The following is a 22,577-nucleotide window of genomic DNA, read 5'->3' as shown; positions in this document are numbered from 1 at the left end:
ACCAGAGAACATTTCTCCAAAAAGTACGATCTTTGTTCCCCATATGCAGTTGCAAAACTTTTTTTTCTATGGCGTTGTGGAGCAGTTGGCTTCATCCTTGCTGACGGCCTTTTCAGGTTATGTCGATATAGGACTCGTTTTACTGTGGATATAGATACTTTGTACCTGTTTCCTCCAGCATCTTCACAAGGTTCTTTGCTGCTGTTCTGGGATTGATTTGCACTTTTCGCACCAAAATACGTTAATCTCTAGGAGACAGAACACATCTCCTTCCTGAGCAGTATGATGGCTGCGTGGTGTCCATGTCACGTTCTGACCATAGCTTCTTTGTTTTCTTTGTTTTAGTGTCCGGTCAGAACGTGAGCTGAGTGGTAGTCTATGTGTGTTTTTCTATGTTGGGGTTTTGAGTCGGCCTGGTATGATTCTCAATCCGTGGCAGCTGTCAATCGTTGTCCCTGATTGAGAATCATACTTAGGTAGCCTGGTCACGTTTGAGGGTTTCATTCTGTTGACCGGTTGTGAGTGTTTGTTGTGCTCGTGTCGTGTTGTTCGCCACATGGTACTGTTTCGTCGTTTGTTCATTCGTTTGTTGTTTGTATTTTTGTGTGTTCTGTTTGTTGGATTAGCATTAAAATTCATCATCATGACACATTACCACGCTGCCCCTTGGTCCTCCTCTCCTTTCAACCCGAAGACGAGCGTTACACCCATGGTGTTTATACTGCGTACTATTGTTTGTTCAGATTAACGTGGGTACCTTCAGGTGTTTTCGAAATTGCTTCCAATGATGAAACCAGACTTGTGGAGCGTCTCAATCTTTGTCCTGAGGTCTTGGCTGATTCTTTTGATTTTTCCATGATATCAAGCAAAGAGCCACTGAGTTTGGGCTCCCGGGTGGCGCAGTGGTCTAGGCCACTGCCATCGCACGTGCTAGCTGGCGCCACCGAGTCTCTGGGTTCGCGCCCAGGTCTGTCGCAAGCCGGCCGCGACCGGGAGTCCGTGGGGCGCACTCACAATTGGCATAGCGTTGTCCGGGTTTAGGGGGGGTTTGGCCGGTAGGGATATCCTTGTCTCGTCGCGCTCCAGCGATCCTGTGGCGGCCGGGCGCAGTGCGCACTAACCAAGGGGGGCAGGTACACGGTGTTTCCTCCGAACATTGGTGCGGCTGGCTTCCGGTTGGAGGCCGCTGTGTTAAAGAAGCAGTGCGGCTTGGTTGGGTTGTGCTTCGGAGGACGCATGGCTTTCGACCTTCGTCTCTCCCGAGCCCGTACGGGAGTGTAGCGATGAGACAAGATAGTAATTACTAGCGATTGATACCACGAGAAGAAAATGGGAGAAAATTTTAAAATAAAAAGAGCCACTGTTTGAAGGTAGGCCTTGAAATACATCCACAGATACACCTCCAATTGACTCAAATTATGTCAATTAGCCTATCAAAGCATCTAAAAGCATGACGTAATATTGATTGGGGAATTTTCAAGCTGTTTAAAGGCACAGTCAATTAGTGTATGTAAATTCTGACCCACTGGAATGTGTGACAGTGAATTATAAGTGAAAAATCTGTCGTAAACAATTTTGGAAAAATTGCGTGTGTCAGTGCACAAAGTAATGAGTCCTAACCGACTTGCCAAAAACTATAGTTGTTTAACAAGACATTTGTGAGTGTTGGAGAGAACGAGAGGTGTAATGACTCCAACCTAAGTGTATGTAAACTTCCGACATCAACTGTATATAAAAAATTGGATTGGGTCACTTCAAACTGCCAATGTGAACCAGGCTAAAGGGTATCCAAATATGTACGTACAGGGCAGGGTTTCAACTAGATAGAACAGCCACAAAGTAAAAATTGGCTATATTGTAAAAATAATTTCAGGTTAGGGTTAGGCATAAGGTCAGCAGTGTGGTTAGGGATAGGTTTAAAATCAGATTTTAAGAAGATAAATTGTAGAAAAAGGCAGGGTTATGACTTTTTGGTTGGTAGCTAGTGGGCAGGACAGGATGAAAGGGCAGGACAGGATGAAAAAAGGGTGACACACTCTTTTCACAGCACTTTGATACAAACTTATTTTCCCTAACCTTAACCTCAGTGTCCTAATCTGCTATGTTAATTATCCTAACCTGGTACGAAAAAGTAACTTCAGTATAAACATCACCTTCGCCCTGCTAACCCTCAACACGGGGCCCCACAGGGGTGTGTGCTTAGTCCCCTTCTGTACTCCCTGTTCACCCACGACTGCGTGGCCACGCATGACTGCAACATCTCTTTACAGTCGTAAAGAAGTCGCAACAGCGCCTCTTCCCCCTCAGGAGGTTGAAAAGGCCAAATCATGTCCCCCTGCTAAAAAAGTGTCTATACTTTTTACCATTCCATTGACTCCATTCCAGCCATTATTATGAGCCGTCCTCCCCTCAGCAGCCTCCACTGATATAGTTATGTCTGTCATATTGAGGTATCTATCTATAAGTTAAACCTGATCAATCAAATGGATAGGTGTAAGCAATTATGGTAATTCCAAATGCACTTAACTAGGTATCTTTGCTAGACAGACACAGAGAGAGGGTGGGGGGGGAAGAAAGTGAGAAAGAACGMATGGGGAAGAGAGTGGAAGACAGAGAGAAACAGAGAAAGACATCAGTGTAAATGTACTTCGACTTGAGTATTTCAACAACTCTTCTCTTCCGACTTGTTCGGCAATCATATGTACCTACAGAGGAAGGAGAGTGATTTTTACTAAGGAGGAGAAGGAGCCGTGCTGACCGAGATGCATGCTGGCAATTTCGGAGTGAAGCGCATGATTGCCAAAATCAACCTACGCTTCTTCTGATGGGGAATTGTCAAGGAGGTGGACAGCTGGGCAAGGGAAATAACCTTTTGTTTATCAATCACATTCTTTTATATCTGAAATGATTATGATTTCAATTAATGTCATTTCAGAGAGCACACAATGTTTCAATTTGTCACTTTTTGCTTAAAGGTCAGTACCCTGTGTCTACTTGCCAGAAGTTTGAGAGGGCGAAGACTGTCGCGCCGGAGTTGAAGCCCAAAGTTGTTTCACCGTGGCACATGATCGGTAAGTGTCCCAATTCAAATTTTGCCCTGATAAGTTGTTTTTTAATGTTTGCTTTATTTGACCACAGCAGAGTTAAATATTATAGAATGTGTGTGTGTGTGTCAGAATGCTTACAAATATGAAAATCTGCATACTGTATGACACAGATATGGGTAAGAATAACGTAATCTTCTCTCTAACACTCTAAATGTTAGGGGTGGACCTTATCGGACCCTTCACTGAATCCAGGAATGGCAACAGCTGGTGTCTGACGGCGACCAATCACTTTACCAAGTGGTTAGAGGCAATATCCATTAAGGTCAGTAAAGGAAGAGTACGTGCTTAAATCTAAATTCCCTTCTGTAACTCATTAAAAAGGGTGGATGGAAACAAAAATTGATTTTGGTTTTGTATGATACCCATCAAGGGCGAGACTGGCAAGGCTACCTTCAAGGCAATGATGGACATCTTCAACACCCACGGTTCTTCTGAGGTCATCTTGAGTGACCAAGGTTAGGAACGCTGGAATAAGGTACAGATGTTATACAGTAGGTTATATTCTGTCACCAATGGTTTCTTTTATTTATTTTTTAAAATTTGTTTTTGTTTTTCTATGGTACATAATCAGACATATTTCACTATCTTACATTGTCAATAGATATCGCTTTCCTACCCCCTCCAGGTTTGGTGAATGGACCAACCAGACCCTCAAGACTGCCATGGGCAAGTCCCTTGATTGGTACAAGGAAGGGTGGGCGAACAACCTGAAGGTAATTCTCTTTGCACACAACAGCAGCATCCAGGCCTCCACTGACTACGGACTGGGGGCTGCAGCTGTTGGCTCAGGTAAACAATGCAATTATATATACAATTATTGCATATACTGTAGTCTTTCAAAAATGATTGACTTAGTGTTGTTGTCTATTGCTATTTTTGTATAACGTACTTTCAGATCACTGAAACTCCACCTGATGTMGTGGAAGTTGTCGAACCAGATCAGAACGCCTTCGAGGACCACCTTCAGGCACGTGCTGAGAAGGATGTGGAGGTTTTTGACCAGGTAAATATTATTGTCTGCTGTTATTTTATTTTCTGGCCCTCCAAGGCATATGTAAGAAATGTATTTGTAATATGAAATATAATTGCATTTATTCCTGTTATCAATCAAGGTGAGACTGAACATTGACAAGGCGCAGGAGAAACAGAAGGAGAACTACCGGAGCAGAATCAAGAAGGGGACCAAGTGCTACAACATCCGGGGAAATTACTTGGTTTGGAAGAAGCGCGAAAGGAAGGTGAGACCTGGAAAACCTCGCTGCTCTTTTGCTCCTAGCTGGGGTCACCATCTGTTAAAATGAATATAAAAAATCTCAGATAATAACTATATGCATTTGCACACAAAATAACTTGAAGCTAGTTTTAAGTTTCCCTAACACTGATATTTTTATCGTTGTCTTCCTAGGGTTACCTCGGTGGAAGCCAACAATCTTCTCCAGTTGTACGGTCAAGCACTGACGCCTTACACTTCGGGGAAGCCCAATAGACAAAGTATGTTAAGTTTTGGTTGACATTTGAGAAGGCAAGAAATGGTAGTTATGCTGAAAGCACGCCCCCATCCACATCGACGGGGCTGCAGTGGAACYGGTCGAGTGCTTCAAGTTCCTCGGTGTCCAAATCACTAAGGACTTGAAATGGTCCGCACCCACTCACACAGTCGTGAAGAAGTTCGGGAGGTTGAAAAGGTTTGGCATGTGCCCTCAAATCCTCAACAAGTTCTACAGCTGTACACCTGAGAGCATATTTACTGGCTGTATCACTGCTTATGACAATAGCACCGCCCTCGATCGCATGGCGCTACAGAGGGTTGTCTGGACAGCCCAGTACATCACTGGTGCCGAGCTACCTGCCATCCAGGACGTCTATATCAGGCTGTGTGAAAGCAAGTCTCCAACCACCCAAGCCATAGACTGTTTGCACTGCTTCCGCATGGCAAGCGGTACCGGTGCATCAAGTCTGACACCAGCAGGATTATGAACAGCTTCTATCCCATACCAGAAGACTGCTAAATAGCTAACAAAATGGTTATTATTTTTGCACTCTCTATGCACACTCACAGGGCCCTACAAAGTACTCACTGTCAAGTTGTCTAGGTGTTGTCTTTATTTCAGCTCTGCCCAAACTTGAAAACGGCTTATTCAACCCGTGAAGGATGCAAAGGGACAACTCAATTCCTTTCCAGTGTTTTATTATGGTTTTGATGCCATTTGTTGAATATGTTGAAACAGTTGATTTGTTGAATAGAGTAGTTGAATGACAGAGGAATAAGGAATAGGAGTAGGAGTAGGAATAGGTTGATAACCTTAAACAGAGAATAAACATGCATTATTTTACACTAAACAATGCATGACACAGCAACAAAGCATCCATCCGTGGTGTTGTTGAGAAGAGATCAGGGACACACCCACACGGGATAGAAGTCTGTTGGTCGCGAAGAATAACAGCTTATTCGGGTTTACTGACATGCACACAAGAACATGGCAAAGAGATGTCTTTGTTGTTTGTGGAAATTGTCTCTGTTGTTTGTTTTCTGTAAGTGTCATCGCTTCCCTCTACGTGGAATTAACAAAGTGTGAAACAGGAAATACAGCCCTGTTTCTATCCTGTAATCTAAGGTCCAATATACATACAACAGGTGTTTACATAAGATATGTTTTTATATGGGGTTCCCCCCTCCTAGGTGACCCCAGACGAAGCCAAGCGACAGCTGGGAGAGCCAGTTCAAGTTCTCCTTTGGGACAATGTAGCCATGCTAACTGGAACGCGGAAGTGTTAAGTAAGATCGAGAGGGACAGGAGTGTCTGCGGGGTATGCGTCTGCGCCATACCACATGCTGTGCGGGGCGCTGCTGCGCGTCTGGAAGCGCGTGGCTGACGTGGGTCTCTGACATCACCAGCTCCAGCATCCTGCAAGATCGTTACGCCCTTCAAAACCAAAACATAGTAACAAGCAAGTCGCTGTGAGTACGGGCAACAACTTTCATGCAAATTCACACACACACCCCATCACTGAATTTCTTCGGCAAAATATTTTTTTCAGTGGCCAATCAAACGGCACTAACAGGCTATGCTGCTACTCGGACTGAGCTAAAATGATTCGACTGTACAAACAAATGTAAACCTAAATTTTTGTACCCTCTTGTTCTCTTCTAGGGTATGTCAAGATCCCAGAGAACTGCGTGGGCCCGTTGTGCGGAGTGGTAAGCTTCTCAAAATGGAATGAGGGAGGTAAAGAGGAGGCGCAAGGATGGAGTGAGCAGCACATGCCCAGGAGCAGAGGCTAGCCGAGCAGCGGCAGCTATCAGTGACATACAACCTGCTGCCAAGGCCCTACAGCCAGCCCCACAAGGCCTGGTGCTCAGAGCCAGCCAGGACTCATGAACTTCTACCAGAGAAAGGCCTGGACCCAGGCCAAGCCTTTACAGGTCAAGGCCTCTATACAGCCCAACCGCCACAGGTCAAACCCCAAGCCCAGCCCCGATCAACAGCTTCCCAGCATGGCCCAGCATCTTCTCCCACTTCTCCCCACACTTTCCCCTCCCTGCCCCCAATGCCAGGCCCGCTCCAACCTCCACCACCCAAGCCTTTCCGGGTTGAAGTCCTGGAGCCTGACGGTTGAGCTCCTCTCCCTCCCCAGACAGCACGGAGGGAGTCCTGGGGCCTTGGTCAGCCCTGACAGGGGGCTCCGACTTTACCTGGGAGACTGAATAAATCGCGCACGCACTCGCCGCCCAGAGACACTGCACACTCATTTCTGCGAGCAACCTCTACAGCCACCGCTGATCAAACAGCGCAGCTACAGTCGCACAGGCAGAACAAGCCACACTACAGCAGTGGTCAGATCAGCCTTAATCAACAGGTCCCACCAGGACTACTATATCCTATGACCATCCGAACTCTCAGCCTTTACTCTCTGTCCAGCCAAGACAGCTACTACCCACGCTTACCTCTCTCACCTCCTCCTCTTCCCTCCCAACACAGGTGGGCTCACGTCTCGTCCGGCACCTCTCGTCCCCCCCCACCCCCTCCTTTCACTTCTCTCCACGGCCCTGGCCCCCTCAGAACAAGCAGCCTCTAGCCAACAGCCACCTGCAGCACGACACCACTCCATCAACGCGCGCCGAGGTCCTGGACAACATTGATGCCGGAACCAGTGCGGACCCGCCAGTTCGGTTATCCAGTACCAGCGAACGAAATGGCCGACTTCTGCGTAACAACCTCACCTTCAGTCAAGTGCTCACAATGACTCCGTCTCGCTGCCTACCGCAGCTGAAACCATGAGCGGGGAACGCTCCCCTCAGCGCGCTAGTCGACACCACCTGCCTGTGCCTGTGCTCCTCCCATCCCTCTCCAGGTCTGGATCCACAGGCAGTTACCAGACCACAGCGTTTGGTCTCATTCGGAGATGCATAAAGTTGGAACGAATGACCCGGGTGGAATTGGGCCGGGTCCGCTCATTGAAGAGAGCTAGGGGGGCTCAAAACCAAGTTTTCTACACCGAGACTATGACTCACTGAAGAAACACAATTTCCACCTGCGTTTGATTTTTGTTTTTAAGGAATATCAAAAACGCATTGCTTTTTAAATGATCCATTCACGTTGAATTGTGTGCTTTGGTTGAGGAAATCAACAAGTGTATAAACATATTTTGCTAAACCACAGCTTCCCCTACTGGTTAGTTGTGTATCATTGGTAACGTTGCTGGCTTCCAACTGACCTTTCATGCACATCTGGTGTGTCTGTTTGCTTTTCTGTGTTGCCTCATCGCCCATGTTGCATCGACTTGAATGGGCTATCTTGTACAACGCTTGGTTTGGTTTAAACCAAGGGCTCCCACTCAAAAACTTCAAAACTGGAAAAATCAACAGCAGGGCAGATTGGTTCATAGGGGTGGAAATGTTTTAGTTGAGCCCCTTCCTCTCCCTTGTGTCCCCCTCTCCCTGCGGTTCTATTCATCACTCACGCCTGTGCTCTGGTCTTTAAAAAAAAGAAGGGGAGGGTATGAAACAGTACTGCCATTGTTAATACAGTGCCATTTGGAAAAGCCTACTCTAAAAATGTACGTCGATTAGGCCATATAGTGGCCTAATGGTAATTAGATAGTTATACGGTCGACAGCATTGGCATCTTAATTTATTATATTTGTATTTAACTTACCCCACTGTTGGAATCTTATGATGGTGGTGGGCCAGGATAGCCCCCACACACAACTCAGCTACTGCTGTATGTCTGGTCTGTGGACCCTACACTATAGCGGTCTCTTCAGCCCATCGGCAGACTGTTCTGAGTGTTGGAACCCTGCGTTTCCAGGCCGGTTGTGATAAACGAGAAACAGGGGGGTTAGATGGATAGACACTGCTCGGTATTAATCAATTGGAGATGGATGGTTTTAACAATGGTGTCAAATATCCTACTTTAAGTCTACACAAATTCATCCATACCGCATGTGACCCATGGTTTGCTTTTCATTTGAAGTTCTCAGGAAAGTGTCGAGTGCAATTTTTATTTTGTTTTGTTCAAACTTTTCTGACCAATATTAATATGGAATATTTGTTTTAGTCCATATGTTATCGTATATTACAATTTCAGAATCTGTGCAGATCTGTCTGTCTTGTGAAATGGATGCACTGTAATTTGTTCAATTGAAAAAGCCCTGGTTGAAGTTCAACCAAATCAAAAAGCAATGAAAACAAGACATTTGAATAGCAGATGTTTGTAGAAGTTCTAAGTACTGTTTATGCTCCAGCAGCCGAAGGTTATAGATTCACCTTGTGCATACGGTTAAGAATTTGTATTCTCTTTCTTTCTGTTCTACTCCTAGTCTGTAAGTAAAGACATTCTGAGAAATACCTTATAACTTTGTATAAACATTGTGATGGGGATAAAAGCAATGTGCTCTTGATGTTTTGTTCTCCTTTGTTATTATGATCATTATAATGGTATATTTTATATTTAAGGGACATTTTTGTTTTTTAAGATTGTTATTTCCTGATGATACTTTAGGGCAGGGAACATTTCTAGTTTTCAAGATTTATAAAAAAAAAAAAAATAAGTTTATAAACCTGCCACCAAATAATTATTGGCACTGTGCTGTACAGGTGGTTGGTTTGTTTCTTTTCCAGTTTCTTTTATCTGATTTCTTGCTTTGTGACTTAAGTAGAATCGTTCCAAACTTTTACAGCTTCTGCCAGAACTTTTAGAATGCAAAGAAATACCAAAGTATTCCACCCCCTGTAGTTACTGGCTAGATCTGACCTATTATAGCAATCTCAGGAAGAAATACTTAGACATGTATTTTATTGGCGGGGGAGATAAAGAGAAATGATTATTGTTTTCCCTTAAACAACAGTGGTTTGAAACTAACCCAAGACACATTTTAGTGCTATCTTATTTCCTCATTCTGTGCTTGCAACTCTGCTGATATTTCTTTTTTAAATGTTTTTTTAATGTTTGAGACTTGTGATGGTTGTTTGTCGGTAATGTTGTGAATTGTTTGGTGATTTTAAGTGTTTATGGCTATTCTTAGGGCAAAGATCAAACTCTGTTTCCTTTTATGGAATCGTTATCTTGTCCTTTTTTTTTTGTGTTTAATACAATTTTAATGCTGACAAAGATTTTGAGCAGATTTTGCACTTGGATATACTTGTATGTGCAGATTCTTGAACCCACTTTCTGACAGATTCAAACATAACCCAGACATCCAATAGCTCAGGCCCGTGTTGCTCGTGAGTTACCCATCTTCATAGCCCTCTCCTCTCCGCTCCAGATTGTCCTAATATATTTTCCTTCATCAGGGCACTTCCATATCCAAACATTTTCTCAATCTAACCGTTTGTGTCCCAATGCATTCACCTATGGCCACATGGACTGCTGTGTATAACGCTCACATGAAGTAATATGCATTATTCAAACCTGGGGGAAAAAACGGACAAACACGGTTTGAAAAAATTTACTGCAATTTTATCTATTTAGGCCGGTATTTTTTATTTTCCGAATTTTGCCACTAAGAATGGCATAACTCAAGTTACTGTTGTCTGTTAACATTGAGAGTTGTCAAGCATATGTTGTATTGCCTGACCTTTGATGGATAGCATTTTCTGTATTACTGTAACCATTCCTTGTTTTCTTCAGCTTTAAAAAAAAAAAAAGGAAAGAAAGAAAAAAGAAAAAAAAGTTAAGTTTTTTTTGTTTTTAGTATTCACATTGAAAATAATTTCATTGCTAACAAAAACTAAACTAAAAAAACATGCATACGTGCATTGTATGTATTTTTTAAAACAAAGGCTATTTTTTCTGTAAACTGTGATTCAGCACTTTTATTCTGGTTGTGCTTTGTTTTCTATATATTGATAAGTTAGATCGAAATGTATATATTCCGCTAAAAAAAAAAAAAAAAAAAAATGCCTTCTTCGACTAATTCTTTAAAAGGTTTTCTACTCATAACAAAAGGAAGGAATATATCATAGTTGCCCAATCTTAACTTGTAAACCAACAACAATAAAACTGAAGTTTGCGAAAATCGGTGTTTACCTTTTTTTTGATTGTGAATAAAGACCTCCTGGCAGTGGTCTGTGGCCTAATACCCTGCATAATCGACACATACAACTTCTTAGACCAGATGGTGCAATTAAAACTTCTGTGACTACGGCTCCGTTTACACACCCATTCTGATATTTTCCGTTTACACAGCCCAATTCTGATATTTCCGTTTACCAATGCCCAACATCTGATCATTTTTCCGTCTTACCACAGCGCATTCTAATATTTTGTCCAAATTGTCAAAAAACCAATATGTGGAAAAAAGTTCTGATCGGCTGCCTGTGTAAATTGCAGCCTAAGGCCTTTATTTCATGTGACAGACTGACTATTTGCTCATGGCAGGGTCCTTGCATCACAGGAGTGATGTGACTGATTTTAGGAAACCTACTTGGGTAACTTCCCAATGCTTCCCCAAATAGAGGCAGTACCCAATTTATGTGTATATTAAACCCTGGATTCTGTTGATGCTGTGTATTGGCCAATTAGAGCTTTTTGCAAGCCAATTATTCATATAGAGCTGTGGTTTCCCAAGATCGGTCCCTGCCCCACGTTTTGTTTTTGCCTTTAGCACTACCAGCTGGTTCACGATACCCAAAGCTTTGATGCATGAGTGGGTTAATTTTTAATCAGCTGTGATGTCAAGCTAAAAAACAATGGTCTACCCGGGGAGGCCCCAGATGACTTGGGAAACCCTACTAATAGATAACCACAGTATGACTCATAATACCTGGAGGTTTTCAAAACGGAAATGGTTCAATCATTTCCCCACCAGGGGATTTTAGAAACACTTCAATAAGGGCTGTGTTTTCGTGTAGGCTTACCCTGGCGTGAGGTTTTTGATAAACCGTTGTAAATCTCTAGAAAGGTGACTTTCAGATATATTCACCTGGATTTATCCTCCAAAATAAAAACCGGTAATCAGCTGCTAATGTGGCTATCATAAAGAACTACAATACCATTTGATAATCTGGACGAGACTGCTGAATCGATGCAAAGGATGGAATTCTATCTGTTAGCTAATGTAGTAATGAATAAATAGGTTAGATTCCTTTAAATTGAACAACTGTTGGCAAAAGGTATACTGCTAGAGATGACGTGCCAGGGATTTGTAGTTTTACAGATGCTAATTTTTGCATTTTTGAATCTGATTTACATGGTTACCAAAAAGTCACGCCAGGTAGGCCTACACGAAACACATGCCCTTATTTTAAGTTTCTAAAATCCCCTAAGGAAAAAATGATTGGAACCATTTCCCTGTTTGACGCTAGGTTTTCTGCGGTATTGTGGACACTTCCACATTGCAGCCGCGTGGTTTCAAAGCCTCTAAATTGGCCAATTATTAGCATTAGCTATGAAGACTTACTCCTTTCTGAGACTTACCAATTTGTGCCTCCTCAGAAGTGCAGTCCTCCATAAAATGAATTGTTATTTTACCTGTTTATTTAACAGGCAAGTCAGTTAAGAACAAAAATTCTTATTTTCAATGTGACGCCTAGGAAAAGTGGGTTAACTGCCTGGTTCAGGGGCAGAACGGCAGATATTTTACCTTGTTCAGCTCGGGGGTTATCGGTTGCAAACCTTTCAGTTACTAGTCCAACGCTCTAACCACTAAGCTACCTCCGCCCCAGATTGGAAGTTCTCAGGTATTTCAATGTTTCAAGCACAAAAATTTTACATGATCTGTTAACATAATATAATTAAAAAGTATACATAAAGGTGTCTGTAATCGAACATTACTTGTCAAAAACGAATGTAGGGCTATTAATAAATTCCATTTATTATAGATTCGCCTTAAATAGCTGCGTGGTGCCTCTTAAACAGCCGCCCCCTGTCAGTTCATCCAGGATTTATAACACAGGGGCAGTACAGTTTGTACCTTGATTCTAGGCTGTCGTAAACTCGTTTATGTTTTTACAAAAATACATTTACCTTTTGTAGAGTAAAATGATCCCCCCTATGACTGGGCATATAAACAGTTGGGTGTCATTTGCCTTGATAATCCATACAGTTTTACGTTCACAAATATTGACCACTTTGTAGGTCTACGATCAACAACACAGACAGCGTTTCACCAAACAGCCCCAACTTCTGGATTCTGATCGGATTAGTAAAAATAACAATAGTAGATATAAATTTGAATTAGGCTGCCGGTAAAACTCAACAATTAGCCACTATAACTGACCCTAAATTAAGCTAAGTTCTTATGGTCCCACTTAAAATCTAAATTTGAAGGCTTATCAAAATGCATGGTTCACCTGGCAGGGCTTCAATGCTCAAATCACATTGTGGTTTTTTCCAAATCCGTTTTGTAAATACCTGACTTGTCCAAACAGCAAGTTAGAAGTATTTCAAATCGATTTGTGTGTCAGAGAGAAAGGCGTCGTTCTATCAGGGCATCCTTGGAACATCCCTACACCATTTGAAGTTGACATTTAAATTCGGTTCATGGGCAGGGTTTCCCAAACACTCGGTCCTTCAGGACCCTAGGGCGTGCCGTTTAGTTTTTTGCCTAGCACTTACCACAGCTGTTCAAATAATCATCACGCTTTGGACAATTTGAATCAAGTGTATGTTTAGTGCAAAAGAAAAGTTTACACAGAGTTTGCATTAACTGCTCTTAAATTGCAAAAAGGTTTTAAAACTTTTAAAAATTTTTGGGGGGGGGGGGGGGGGGGCGCATTGGTTTCTTCAAAACGATCGCGCCCGCACCTGCCCGCCCGTCCAGATCACTACTGCTGAAACATTCTGACTTAGGATATGTGGACCACTACAAATACCTAGGTCGATCTGGTTAGACTGTAAACTCTCCTTCCAGCACTCACATTAAGTACCTCCAATCCAAAATTAATCTCAGAATCGGATTCTTATTTTCGTAAAACAAAGCATCCTTCAACTTCATGTGCCAAACATTTACCCTCGTAAAACTGACTCTATCCTTGCCGGATCCTTATGTGGCGATGTCGATTTACAAATAGCCTCCAACACTCATGATCAGCAAAATTGCGATGCAGTCTATCACAGTGCCATTTTTCGTTTTTTCACCAACAGCCCCATATACTACCCACCACTGTGAATTGGATCTCTCGTTGGACTGCCCTCGCTTCATATTTCGTCACAAAACCCACTGGCTCAGGTTCATCTATAAAGTATTTGCTAGGGTAAAGCCCCGCCTTATCTCAGCTCACCTGGTCACACATAGGCAGCACCCACCTGTAGCACGCGCTTCCAGCAGGTATATTTCACTGCGTCCATTCCCCCAACCCAACACCCCCTGGTTGGCGCCTTTCCCTTACAGTTCTGCTGCTGCCAATTGACCGTGGACGATTCCAAAAATCTCTGAAGCTTGGAGTCATACTCTCCCTCACTAACTTTAAGCATCAGCTGTCAGACAGCTTACCGGTTTCACTGCACCTGTACACAGCCCATCTGTAAATAAGCCCATCCAACTTACCTTATCCCCATATTATATTTATTTCTTGCTTCTTTTGCACCCCAGTATCCCTACACTGCACATCATCATGCTGCACAAACTATCACTTCCAGTGTTTAATGCGAATTTGTAATTATTTTCACCCACTAAGGCCTATTTATTTGCCTTTCCTCCCTAATCTTACTACATTTGCACACTGTATATAGATTTTATATTGTGTATATTGACTGTATGGTTGGTAGATCCCCATATGTAACTCTGTTGTTTTTGTCCGCACTGCTTTGCAGTTTTAATTGAAACTTGTTCTTCAGACTTGGTCTAGACCTGGTTAAATAAAGGGGAAATATATATTTTTTAAAGTAAACACAATAGACCCAACCAAATCATGAGAAACCAGAAATTATAATTATTGAAACATTGAAAGACATTAACAACAAAAAAACAGTTGAAAACTACAATGCTATTTTGGCCGCTGAAACAGAGCCATACATAGATGGTTTAGAATACCTGGACCACTGGATGAACCCAAAATTAAGGAAAGCTTTGACCTCCTCGCTCGCACTCAATGTGAGCATAGCCGTTCGCTATTACTAGCAAAACATTAACGCTCTAAGAACTGATGCGCATCATAATAACGGTGACAAAGGCACAAGAAAACGACCTTGGGCAGATTAGCATACATTCGCTCTGAGGTGCTTTAAACTGAATTATATTAGTCGACCTCCTTTCTTATGGGGAAACCATTATACCAAGCGGAAGGTTTTACGCATGCTCAGTTCTTTGATATCGGAGTGTATTGAGCGAGTGGAAATGAGAATTGACAGTTATGGGAACTGCCTTGCGTTGCTTCTTGTTATGGGTAAAAGTCCACAATGAAGCTGACATTAAAATGTAAACAGGAATGTGACATGTCTGCATATGTTGTCCATTCAATTAGCCTATTAATTTTACATGGCGTGCGTAGGCTATTGTAGCCTACCATTTCTATACGTTACATATTGTTGATGGACGATATCAATAGGAGTCATTCCGAAATCATTCTGTCGCACTTGTGTAGCCTACCTGGAAGTGGCAAAATGGGATGTTCATGGTCACAATTATATCCATTCCGATCAGCTGTTTACAAATGCATTAGATTGAATATAAACAGTTAGATTTGGCTGCAGGTTTAAAAAACACTGTTGTTTGACAAAGCATAGTCCTATTCAGTTCTATCCATATGTGTTTAATACTCTTCATTTTATGTTATTTAAACTACGACCACATCCTCAGTAGCCTATACTCGATGAAGATCGCCTCACTTCATGTTAAACAAAACTAGTTCTATCATTTTGAACTTAAGCAAGCCTGCTAAATTCGTGCATTTTGCCCAGAGCTGACTGAGTGCTATCTGAATTAGATGATAGGCCTATCAAGTGCTATATGTTACCTGTATTGTTAGTCATTAGGACCTAGCCCACTGTTCTATTGAAATGACAAGTCAATTCTCGCAAATAGGCCATATATAACGGTTTGTGTTAATAACGTCACAATTGACAGAAAATATCACCTAACATTCGATTTGTTTTCCGTTTAATAAGGTGCCGCGAATTATATTTGTCTTGCGACATATCCAAATCCTTTTTAGTCACATTGTAGCTCACAATAATTATCTATTTGGATTGACAAACACAATTTCGCTTCTTAGGTCATTAGGAGTTAAATGCGAGGATTTCTTCTTTATTCACTCATAACGTTATGGGGAAAGGGTTATAGGCCTAAAGTCAGGCAACTCCTTGTTTTGCTAGAACGAACAATAATGTTTGGAGACTAGATGACAGAGTCAATAACCACATGAGTGGTGGCTTGCTCGTGCTTACACAAGTTAATTGTAGCAATCAAAGTGACAACAATTGCACTTGCCGATGGACGGCCTTTTCCCCAATTGAGCTTTGAACTGTATCCAAAAATCATTAATTGTACGAACACTTTTAAAAGCTCAAAGGGATAAGATCTAAATCCAACCTTCAAAACGAGTCATTTTGACTAGCCACAGCAGTCAACATAGCTTACTGTAGGTAACTTGCTATTTAGCTTTTCTAGCCACAATTCAATCAACCTGCATTTGTAAAACAACTTAACAAGCTAGCTAGTTTTAAAGTTAGCTACCCACAGTGTTCTTGTCAAACTGGTCAACAGAGTCGCTACAACAAAAGGATATGGCCATATAACATGTCCAATAAGCGTACTCGAGGGCAAATAAATCAGATTTGTATCTAACTTCAAACCTCCTACACATGTAGTTTGAAATGTGCATGTGCTTTTTGGGCTGTTTCAGAACTGCAGGAAGATATCAGATTCTAAACGGATATACAGTTGAAGTCGAAGTCTTGCATTACACCTTAGCAAATAACATTTCACTCAGTTTTTTCACAATTTCTGACATTTAAACCTTAGTAAAATTTCCCTGTTCTTAGGTCACAGTTAGGATCACCACTTTATTTTAAGATGTGAAATGTCAGAATAATAGTAGAGAGAGTAATTTATTTCAGCGTTTTTCTTTCATCACATTCCCAGTGGGTCAGACGTTTACATTACATTCACATTATAATTGGTTAGCATTGCCCTTTAAATGGTTTTAACTTGGCGTCAAACCATTTCGGGTAGCCTTCCACAAGCTTCCACAATAAGCGTTGGGTGAATTTTGGCCCATTCCCTCCTGGACAGAGCTTGGTGTAACTTGCAGGGTCAGGTTTGTAAGGCCTCCTTTGCTTGCACACGCTTTTTCAGCTTTCTGCCCACAAATTTTCTATAAGATTGAGGTCAGGGCTTTGGTGAATGGCCACTCCATCCCTTGACTTGTTGTCCTTAAGCCATTTTGCCACCACCAACTTTGGGAAGTATGCTTGGGGTCATTGGTCAATTTGGAAGAACCCATTTGCGACCAGCTTTAACTCCTGGACTGCTGTTCTTGAGGATGTGGGCTTCAATCATATCTAACTACTTTTCCTGCCTCGTAATGCCATCTATTCTTGTGAAGCTGCACCAAGTCCCTCCTGCAGCAAAGGCACCCCCACAACATGATGCTGCCACCCCGTGCTTCACGTTGGGGATGGTGTCTTCGCTTGCAAGCCTCGCCCTTTTTCCTCCAAAGATAACGGATGGTCCCTATATGCCCAAAACAGTTCTATTTTTGTTTCATAAGACCCAAGAGAACATCTTTACCATATTTGTTTGTTTTCCAAAAAAAAGTTTACGATTCTATTGTCCCCAATATGCAGTTGCATACCAGAGTCTCTGGGTTCGCGCAGGCTCTGTTCGCAGCCGGCCGCGACCGGGAGGTCCGTTGGGGCGACGTACAATTGGCATAGCGTCGTCCGGGTTAGGAGGGTTGGCCGGGGTAGGGAGTATCCTTGTCTCGTCGCGCTCCAGCGACTCCTGTTGCGGGCCTGGGCGCCAGTGCGCAGCCTAACCAAGGGGCCAGGCTACCGGTGTTTCCTCGACACATTGGTCGCGGCTGGCTTCCGGGTTGGAGGCAGCTGTGTTAAATGAAGCAGTGCGGCTTGGTTGGGTTTGGCTTCGTGAGGACGCTTTATGGCTTTCGACTTCGTCTCTCCCGAGCCCGTACGGGAGTTTGTAGCGATGAGAACAAGATTAGTAATTAACTGCGATTGGATACACGAAAATGGGGAGAAAATGTGGAGAGAAATTTTAAAATAAAAAGAGCCACTGATGTTTTGAAAGGTAGGCCTTGAAATACAATCCACAGATACACCTCCAATTGACTCAATTATGTCAATTCGCCTTCAGAAGCATCTAAAGCAGCATGACGAATTTTGGGGAATTTCAGCCTGTTTAAAGGCACAGTCATTCAGTGATGAGTACAACTTCGACCCACTTGGAATTGGTGATACACAGTGAATTATAAGTGTAATAATCTGTCTGTAAACAATTGTTGGAAAAAGTTCGTGTGGTCATGTCACAAAGTAGATGTCCTAAACCGACTTGCCAAAACTATAGTTTGTTACAAGAACATTTTGTGGAGTGTTGAAAACGAGTTTTTAATTTTTTATTTATTTTATTTTATTTTTACCGTTTCTCTCTCTACGCAGGTAAGTTGACTGAAACACGTTCTCATTGCAGCAATCGACCTTGGGGAATAGTTTACAGGGGAGAGGGAGGGGGATGGAATGAAGCCAATTGTAAACTGGGAGATTATTAGTGTGACACGTGATGGGTTGAGGGGCCAGATTGGGAATTTAGCCAGGAACACGGGCGTTAACACCCTACTTTACGATAAGCTGCATGTGGATTCTTTAATATGATCTTCAGAGTAGTTCAGGACACCCGGTTTAACGTCCCATCCGAACAGGACAGCACCCTACACAGAGCAGTGTCCCAATCACTTGCCCTGGGGCATGGGAATCTTTGTTTAGACCAAGGAAAGAGTGCCTCTACTGGCCATCCAACACACTTCCGCAGCACCCTGGTTCTCCCATCCAGGGACCTGACCGGACCAAACCCTGCTTAGCTTCAGAAGCAAGCCAACAGTCTGGTTATGCAGCGGTGCGTAATGCTGCTAATGACTCCAACCTAAGTGTATGTAACTTCCGACATCAACTGTATATAAAAATTGGATTGGGTCACTTCAAACTGCCAATGTGGAACCAGGCTAAAGGGTATCCAAATATGTACGTACAGGGCAGGTTTCAACTAAGATAGAAACAGCCACAAAGTAAAAATTGGCTATATTGTAAAAATAATTTCAGGTTAGGGTTAGGCATAAGGTCAGCAGTGTGGTTAGGGATAGGTTTAAAATCAGATTTAAGAAGATAAATTGTAGAAAAAGGCAGGGTTATGACTTTTTGGTTGGTAGCTAGTGGGCAGGACAGGATGAAAAGAAGGGTGACACACTCTTTTCACAGCACTTTGATACAAACTTATTTTCCCTAACCTTAACCTCAGTGTCCTAATCTTGCTATGTTAATATCCTAACCTGGTACGAAAAAGTAACTTCAGTATAACATCACCTTCGCCCTGCTAACCCTCAACACGGGGCCCCACAGGGGTGGTGTTGCTTAGTCCCCGTCTGTAACTCCCTGTTCACCCACGACTGCGTGGCCACGCATGACTGCAACATCTCTTTACAGTCGTAAAGAAGTCCGCAACAGCGCCTCTTCCCCCTCAGGAGGTTGAAAAGGCCAATCATGTCCCCTGCTAAAAAAATGTCTATTATTTTACCATTTCCATTGACTCCATTCCAGCCATTTATTATGAGCCGTCCTCCCTCAGCAGCCTCCACTGATATAGTTATGTCTGTCATATTGAGGTATCTATCTATAAGTTAAACCTGATCAATCAAATGGATAGGTGTAAGCAATTATGGAATTCCAAATGCACTGAACTAGGTATCTTTGCTAGGCAGAGACACAGAGAGAGGGTGGGGGGAAGAAAGTGAGAAAGAACGGAATGGGGAAGAGAGTGGAAGACAGGAGAGAAACAGAGAAAGACATCAGTGTAAATGTACTTCGACTTGAGTATTTCAACAACTCTTCTCTTCCGACTTGTTCGGCAATCATTATGTACCTACAGAGGAAGGAGAGTGATTTTACTAAGGAGGAGAAGGAGCCGTGCTGACCGAGATGCATGCTGGCAATTTCGAGTGAAGCGCATGATTGCCAAAATCAACCTACGCTTCTTCTGATGGGGAATTGTCAAGGAGGTGGACAGCTGGGCAAGGGAAATAACCTTTTGTTTATCAATCACATTCTTTTATATCTGAATGATTATGATTTCATTAATGTCATTTCAGAGAGCACACAATGTTTCAATTTGTCACTTTTTGCTTAAAAGGTCAGTACCCTGTGTCTACTTGCCAGAAGTTGAGAGGGCGAAGACTGTCGCGCCGGAGTTGAAGCCCAAAGTTGTTCACCGTGGCACATGATCGGTAAGTGTCCCAATTCAAATTTTGCCCTGATAAGTTGTTTTTTAATGTTTGCTTTATTTGACCACAGCAGAGTTAAATATTATAGAATGTGTGTGTGTGTGTCAGCATGCTTACAAATATGAAAATCTGCATACCTGTATGACACAGATATGGGTAGAATAACGTAATCTTCTCTCTAACACTCTAAATGTTAGGGGTGGACCTTATCGGACCCTTCACTGAATCCAGAAGAATGGCAACAGCTGGTGTCTGACGGCGACCAATCACTTTACCAAGTGTGTAGAGGCAATATCCATTAAGGTCAGTAAAGGAAGAGTACGTGCTTAAACTAAATTTCCCTTCTGTAACTCATTAAAAAAGGGTGGATGGAAACAAAAATTGATTTTGGTTTTGTATGATACCCATCAAGGCGAGACTGGCAAGACCACCTCCAAGGCAATGATGGACATCTTCAACACCCACGGTTCTTCTGAGGTCATCTTGAGTGAACCAAGGTTAGGAACGCTGGAATAAGGTACAGATGTTATTTACATTTACATTTCATTAAGTCATTTAGCAGACGCTCTTATCCAGAGCGACTTACAAATTGGTGCATTCACCTTATGATATCCAGATGGAACAACCCACTTTACAATAGTGCATCTAACTTCTTTTAAGGAAGGGGGGGGGTTAGAAGATTACTTTATCCTATCCTAGGTATTCCTTAAAGAGGTGGGTTTCAGGTGTCTCCGGAAGGTGGTGATTGAGCTCCGCTGACCTTGCGTCGTGAGGGAGTTTGTTCCACCATTGGGGTGCCAGAGCAGCGAACAGTTTTGACTGGGCTGAGCGGGAACTGTACTTCCTCAGAGGTAGGGAGGCGAGCAGGCCAGAGGTGATGAACGCAGTGCCCTTGTTTGGTGTAGGGCCTGATCAGAGCCTGAAGGTACGGAGTGCCGTCCCTCACAGCTCCGTAGGCAAGCACCATGGTCTTGTAACGGATGCGAGCTTCAACTGGAAGCCAGTGGAAGAGGCGGGGAGCGGGGTGACGTGAGAGAACTTGGGAAAGTTGAACACCAGACGGGCTGCGGCGTTCTGGATGATTGTAGGGTTTAATGGCACAGGCAGGGAGCCCAGCCAACAGCGAGTTGCAGTTATCCAGACGGGAGATGACAAGTGCCTACTGTTATACAGTAGGTTATATTCTGTCACCAATGGTTTCTTTTATTTATTTTTTAAATTTGTTTTTGTTTTTCATTGGTACATAATCAGAACATATTTCACTATCTTACATTGTCAATAGATATCGCTTTCCTACCCCCTCCAGGTTGGTGAATGGACCAACCAACCCTCAAGACTGCCATGGGCAAGTCCCTTGATTGGTACAAGGAAGGGTGGGCGAACAACCTGAAGGTAATTCTCTTTGCACACAACAGCAGCATCCAGGCCTCACTGACTACGGACTGGGGGCTGCAGCTGTTGGCTCAGGTAAACAATGCAATTATATATACAATTATTGCATATACTGTAGTCTTTCAAAAATGATTGACTTAGTGTTGTTGTCTTATTGCTATTTTTGTATAAACGTACTTTCAGATCACTGAAACTCCACCTGATGTTGTGGAAGTTTCGAACCAGATTCAGAAACGCCTTCGAGGACCACCTTCAGGCACGTGCTGAGAAGGATGTGGAGGTTTTTGACCAGGTAATATTATTGTCTGCTGTTATTTTATTTCTGGCCCTCCAAGGCATATGTAAGAAATGTATTTGTAATATGAAATATAATGCATTTATTCTGTTATCAATCAAGGTGAGACTGAACATTGACAAGCGCAGGAGAAACAGAAGGAGAACTACCGGAGCAGAATCAAGAAGGGGACCAAGTGCTACAACATCCGGGGAAATTACTTGGTTTGGAAGAAGCGCGAAAGGAAGGTGAAGACCTGGAAAACCTCGCTGCTCTTTTGCTCCTAGCTGGGGTCACCATCTGTTAAAATGAATATAAAAAATCTCAGATAATAACTATATGCATTTGCAAACAAAATAACTTGAAGCTAGTTTTAAGTTTCCCTTAACAACTGATATTTTTTATCGTTGTCTTCCTAGGGTTACCTCGGTGGAAGCCAACAATCTTCTCCAGTTGTACGGTCAAGCACTGACCGCTTACACTTCGGGGAAGCCCAATAGACAAAGTATGTTAAGTTTTGGTTGACATTTGAGAAGGCCAAGAAATGGTAGTTATGCTGAAAGCACGCCCCCATCCACATCGACGGGGCTGCAGTGGAACGGGTCGAGTGCTTCAAGTTCCTCGGGTGTCCAAATCACTAAGACTTGAAATGGTCCGCACCACTCACACAGGCGTGAAGAAGTTCGGGAGGTTGAAAAGGTTTGGCATGTGCCCTCAAATCCTCAACAAGTTCTACAGCTGTACACCTGAGCATATTTACTGGCTGTATCACTGCTTATGACAATAGCACCGCCCTCGATCGCATGGCGCTACAGAGGGTTGTCTGGACAGCCCAGTACATCACTGGTGCCGAGCTACCTGCCATCCAGGACGTCTATATCAGGCTGTGTGAAAGCAAGTCTCCAACCACACC

At 42.9% G+C, this 22,577-nt stretch overlaps 1 long non-coding RNA gene across 2 annotated transcripts; it reads left to right on the top strand.

Moving 5' to 3' along the window:
• Positions 1–2,602: 2,602 nt before the first annotated feature.
• On the top strand, positions 2,603–4,327 carry LOC111976148 (uncharacterized). Of its 2 annotated transcripts, none has more exons than XR_002878891.2 (6): positions 2,603–3,071; positions 3,266–3,369; positions 3,478–3,582; positions 3,733–3,896; positions 4,003–4,110; positions 4,220–4,327. It is a non-coding gene; the product is annotated as an uncharacterized lncRNA (long non-coding RNA). The 2 variants fall into 2 exon arrangements; XR_002878893.2 differs by having other exon boundaries at positions 3,478–3,598; positions 4,220–4,311.
• The last annotated feature ends 18,250 nt before the right edge of the window (positions 4,328–22,577 follow it).

This window comes from Salvelinus sp. IW2-2015, linkage group LG16 (genome assembly GCF_002910315.2).
Source record: "Salvelinus sp. IW2-2015 linkage group LG16, ASM291031v2, whole genome shotgun sequence".
Classification (NCBI taxonomy): Eukaryota; Metazoa; Chordata; class Actinopteri; order Salmoniformes; family Salmonidae; genus Salvelinus; species Salvelinus sp. IW2-2015.
The sequence above is the reverse complement of the archived record's forward strand: the minus strand, read 5'-3'. Positions and strand labels throughout refer to the sequence as shown.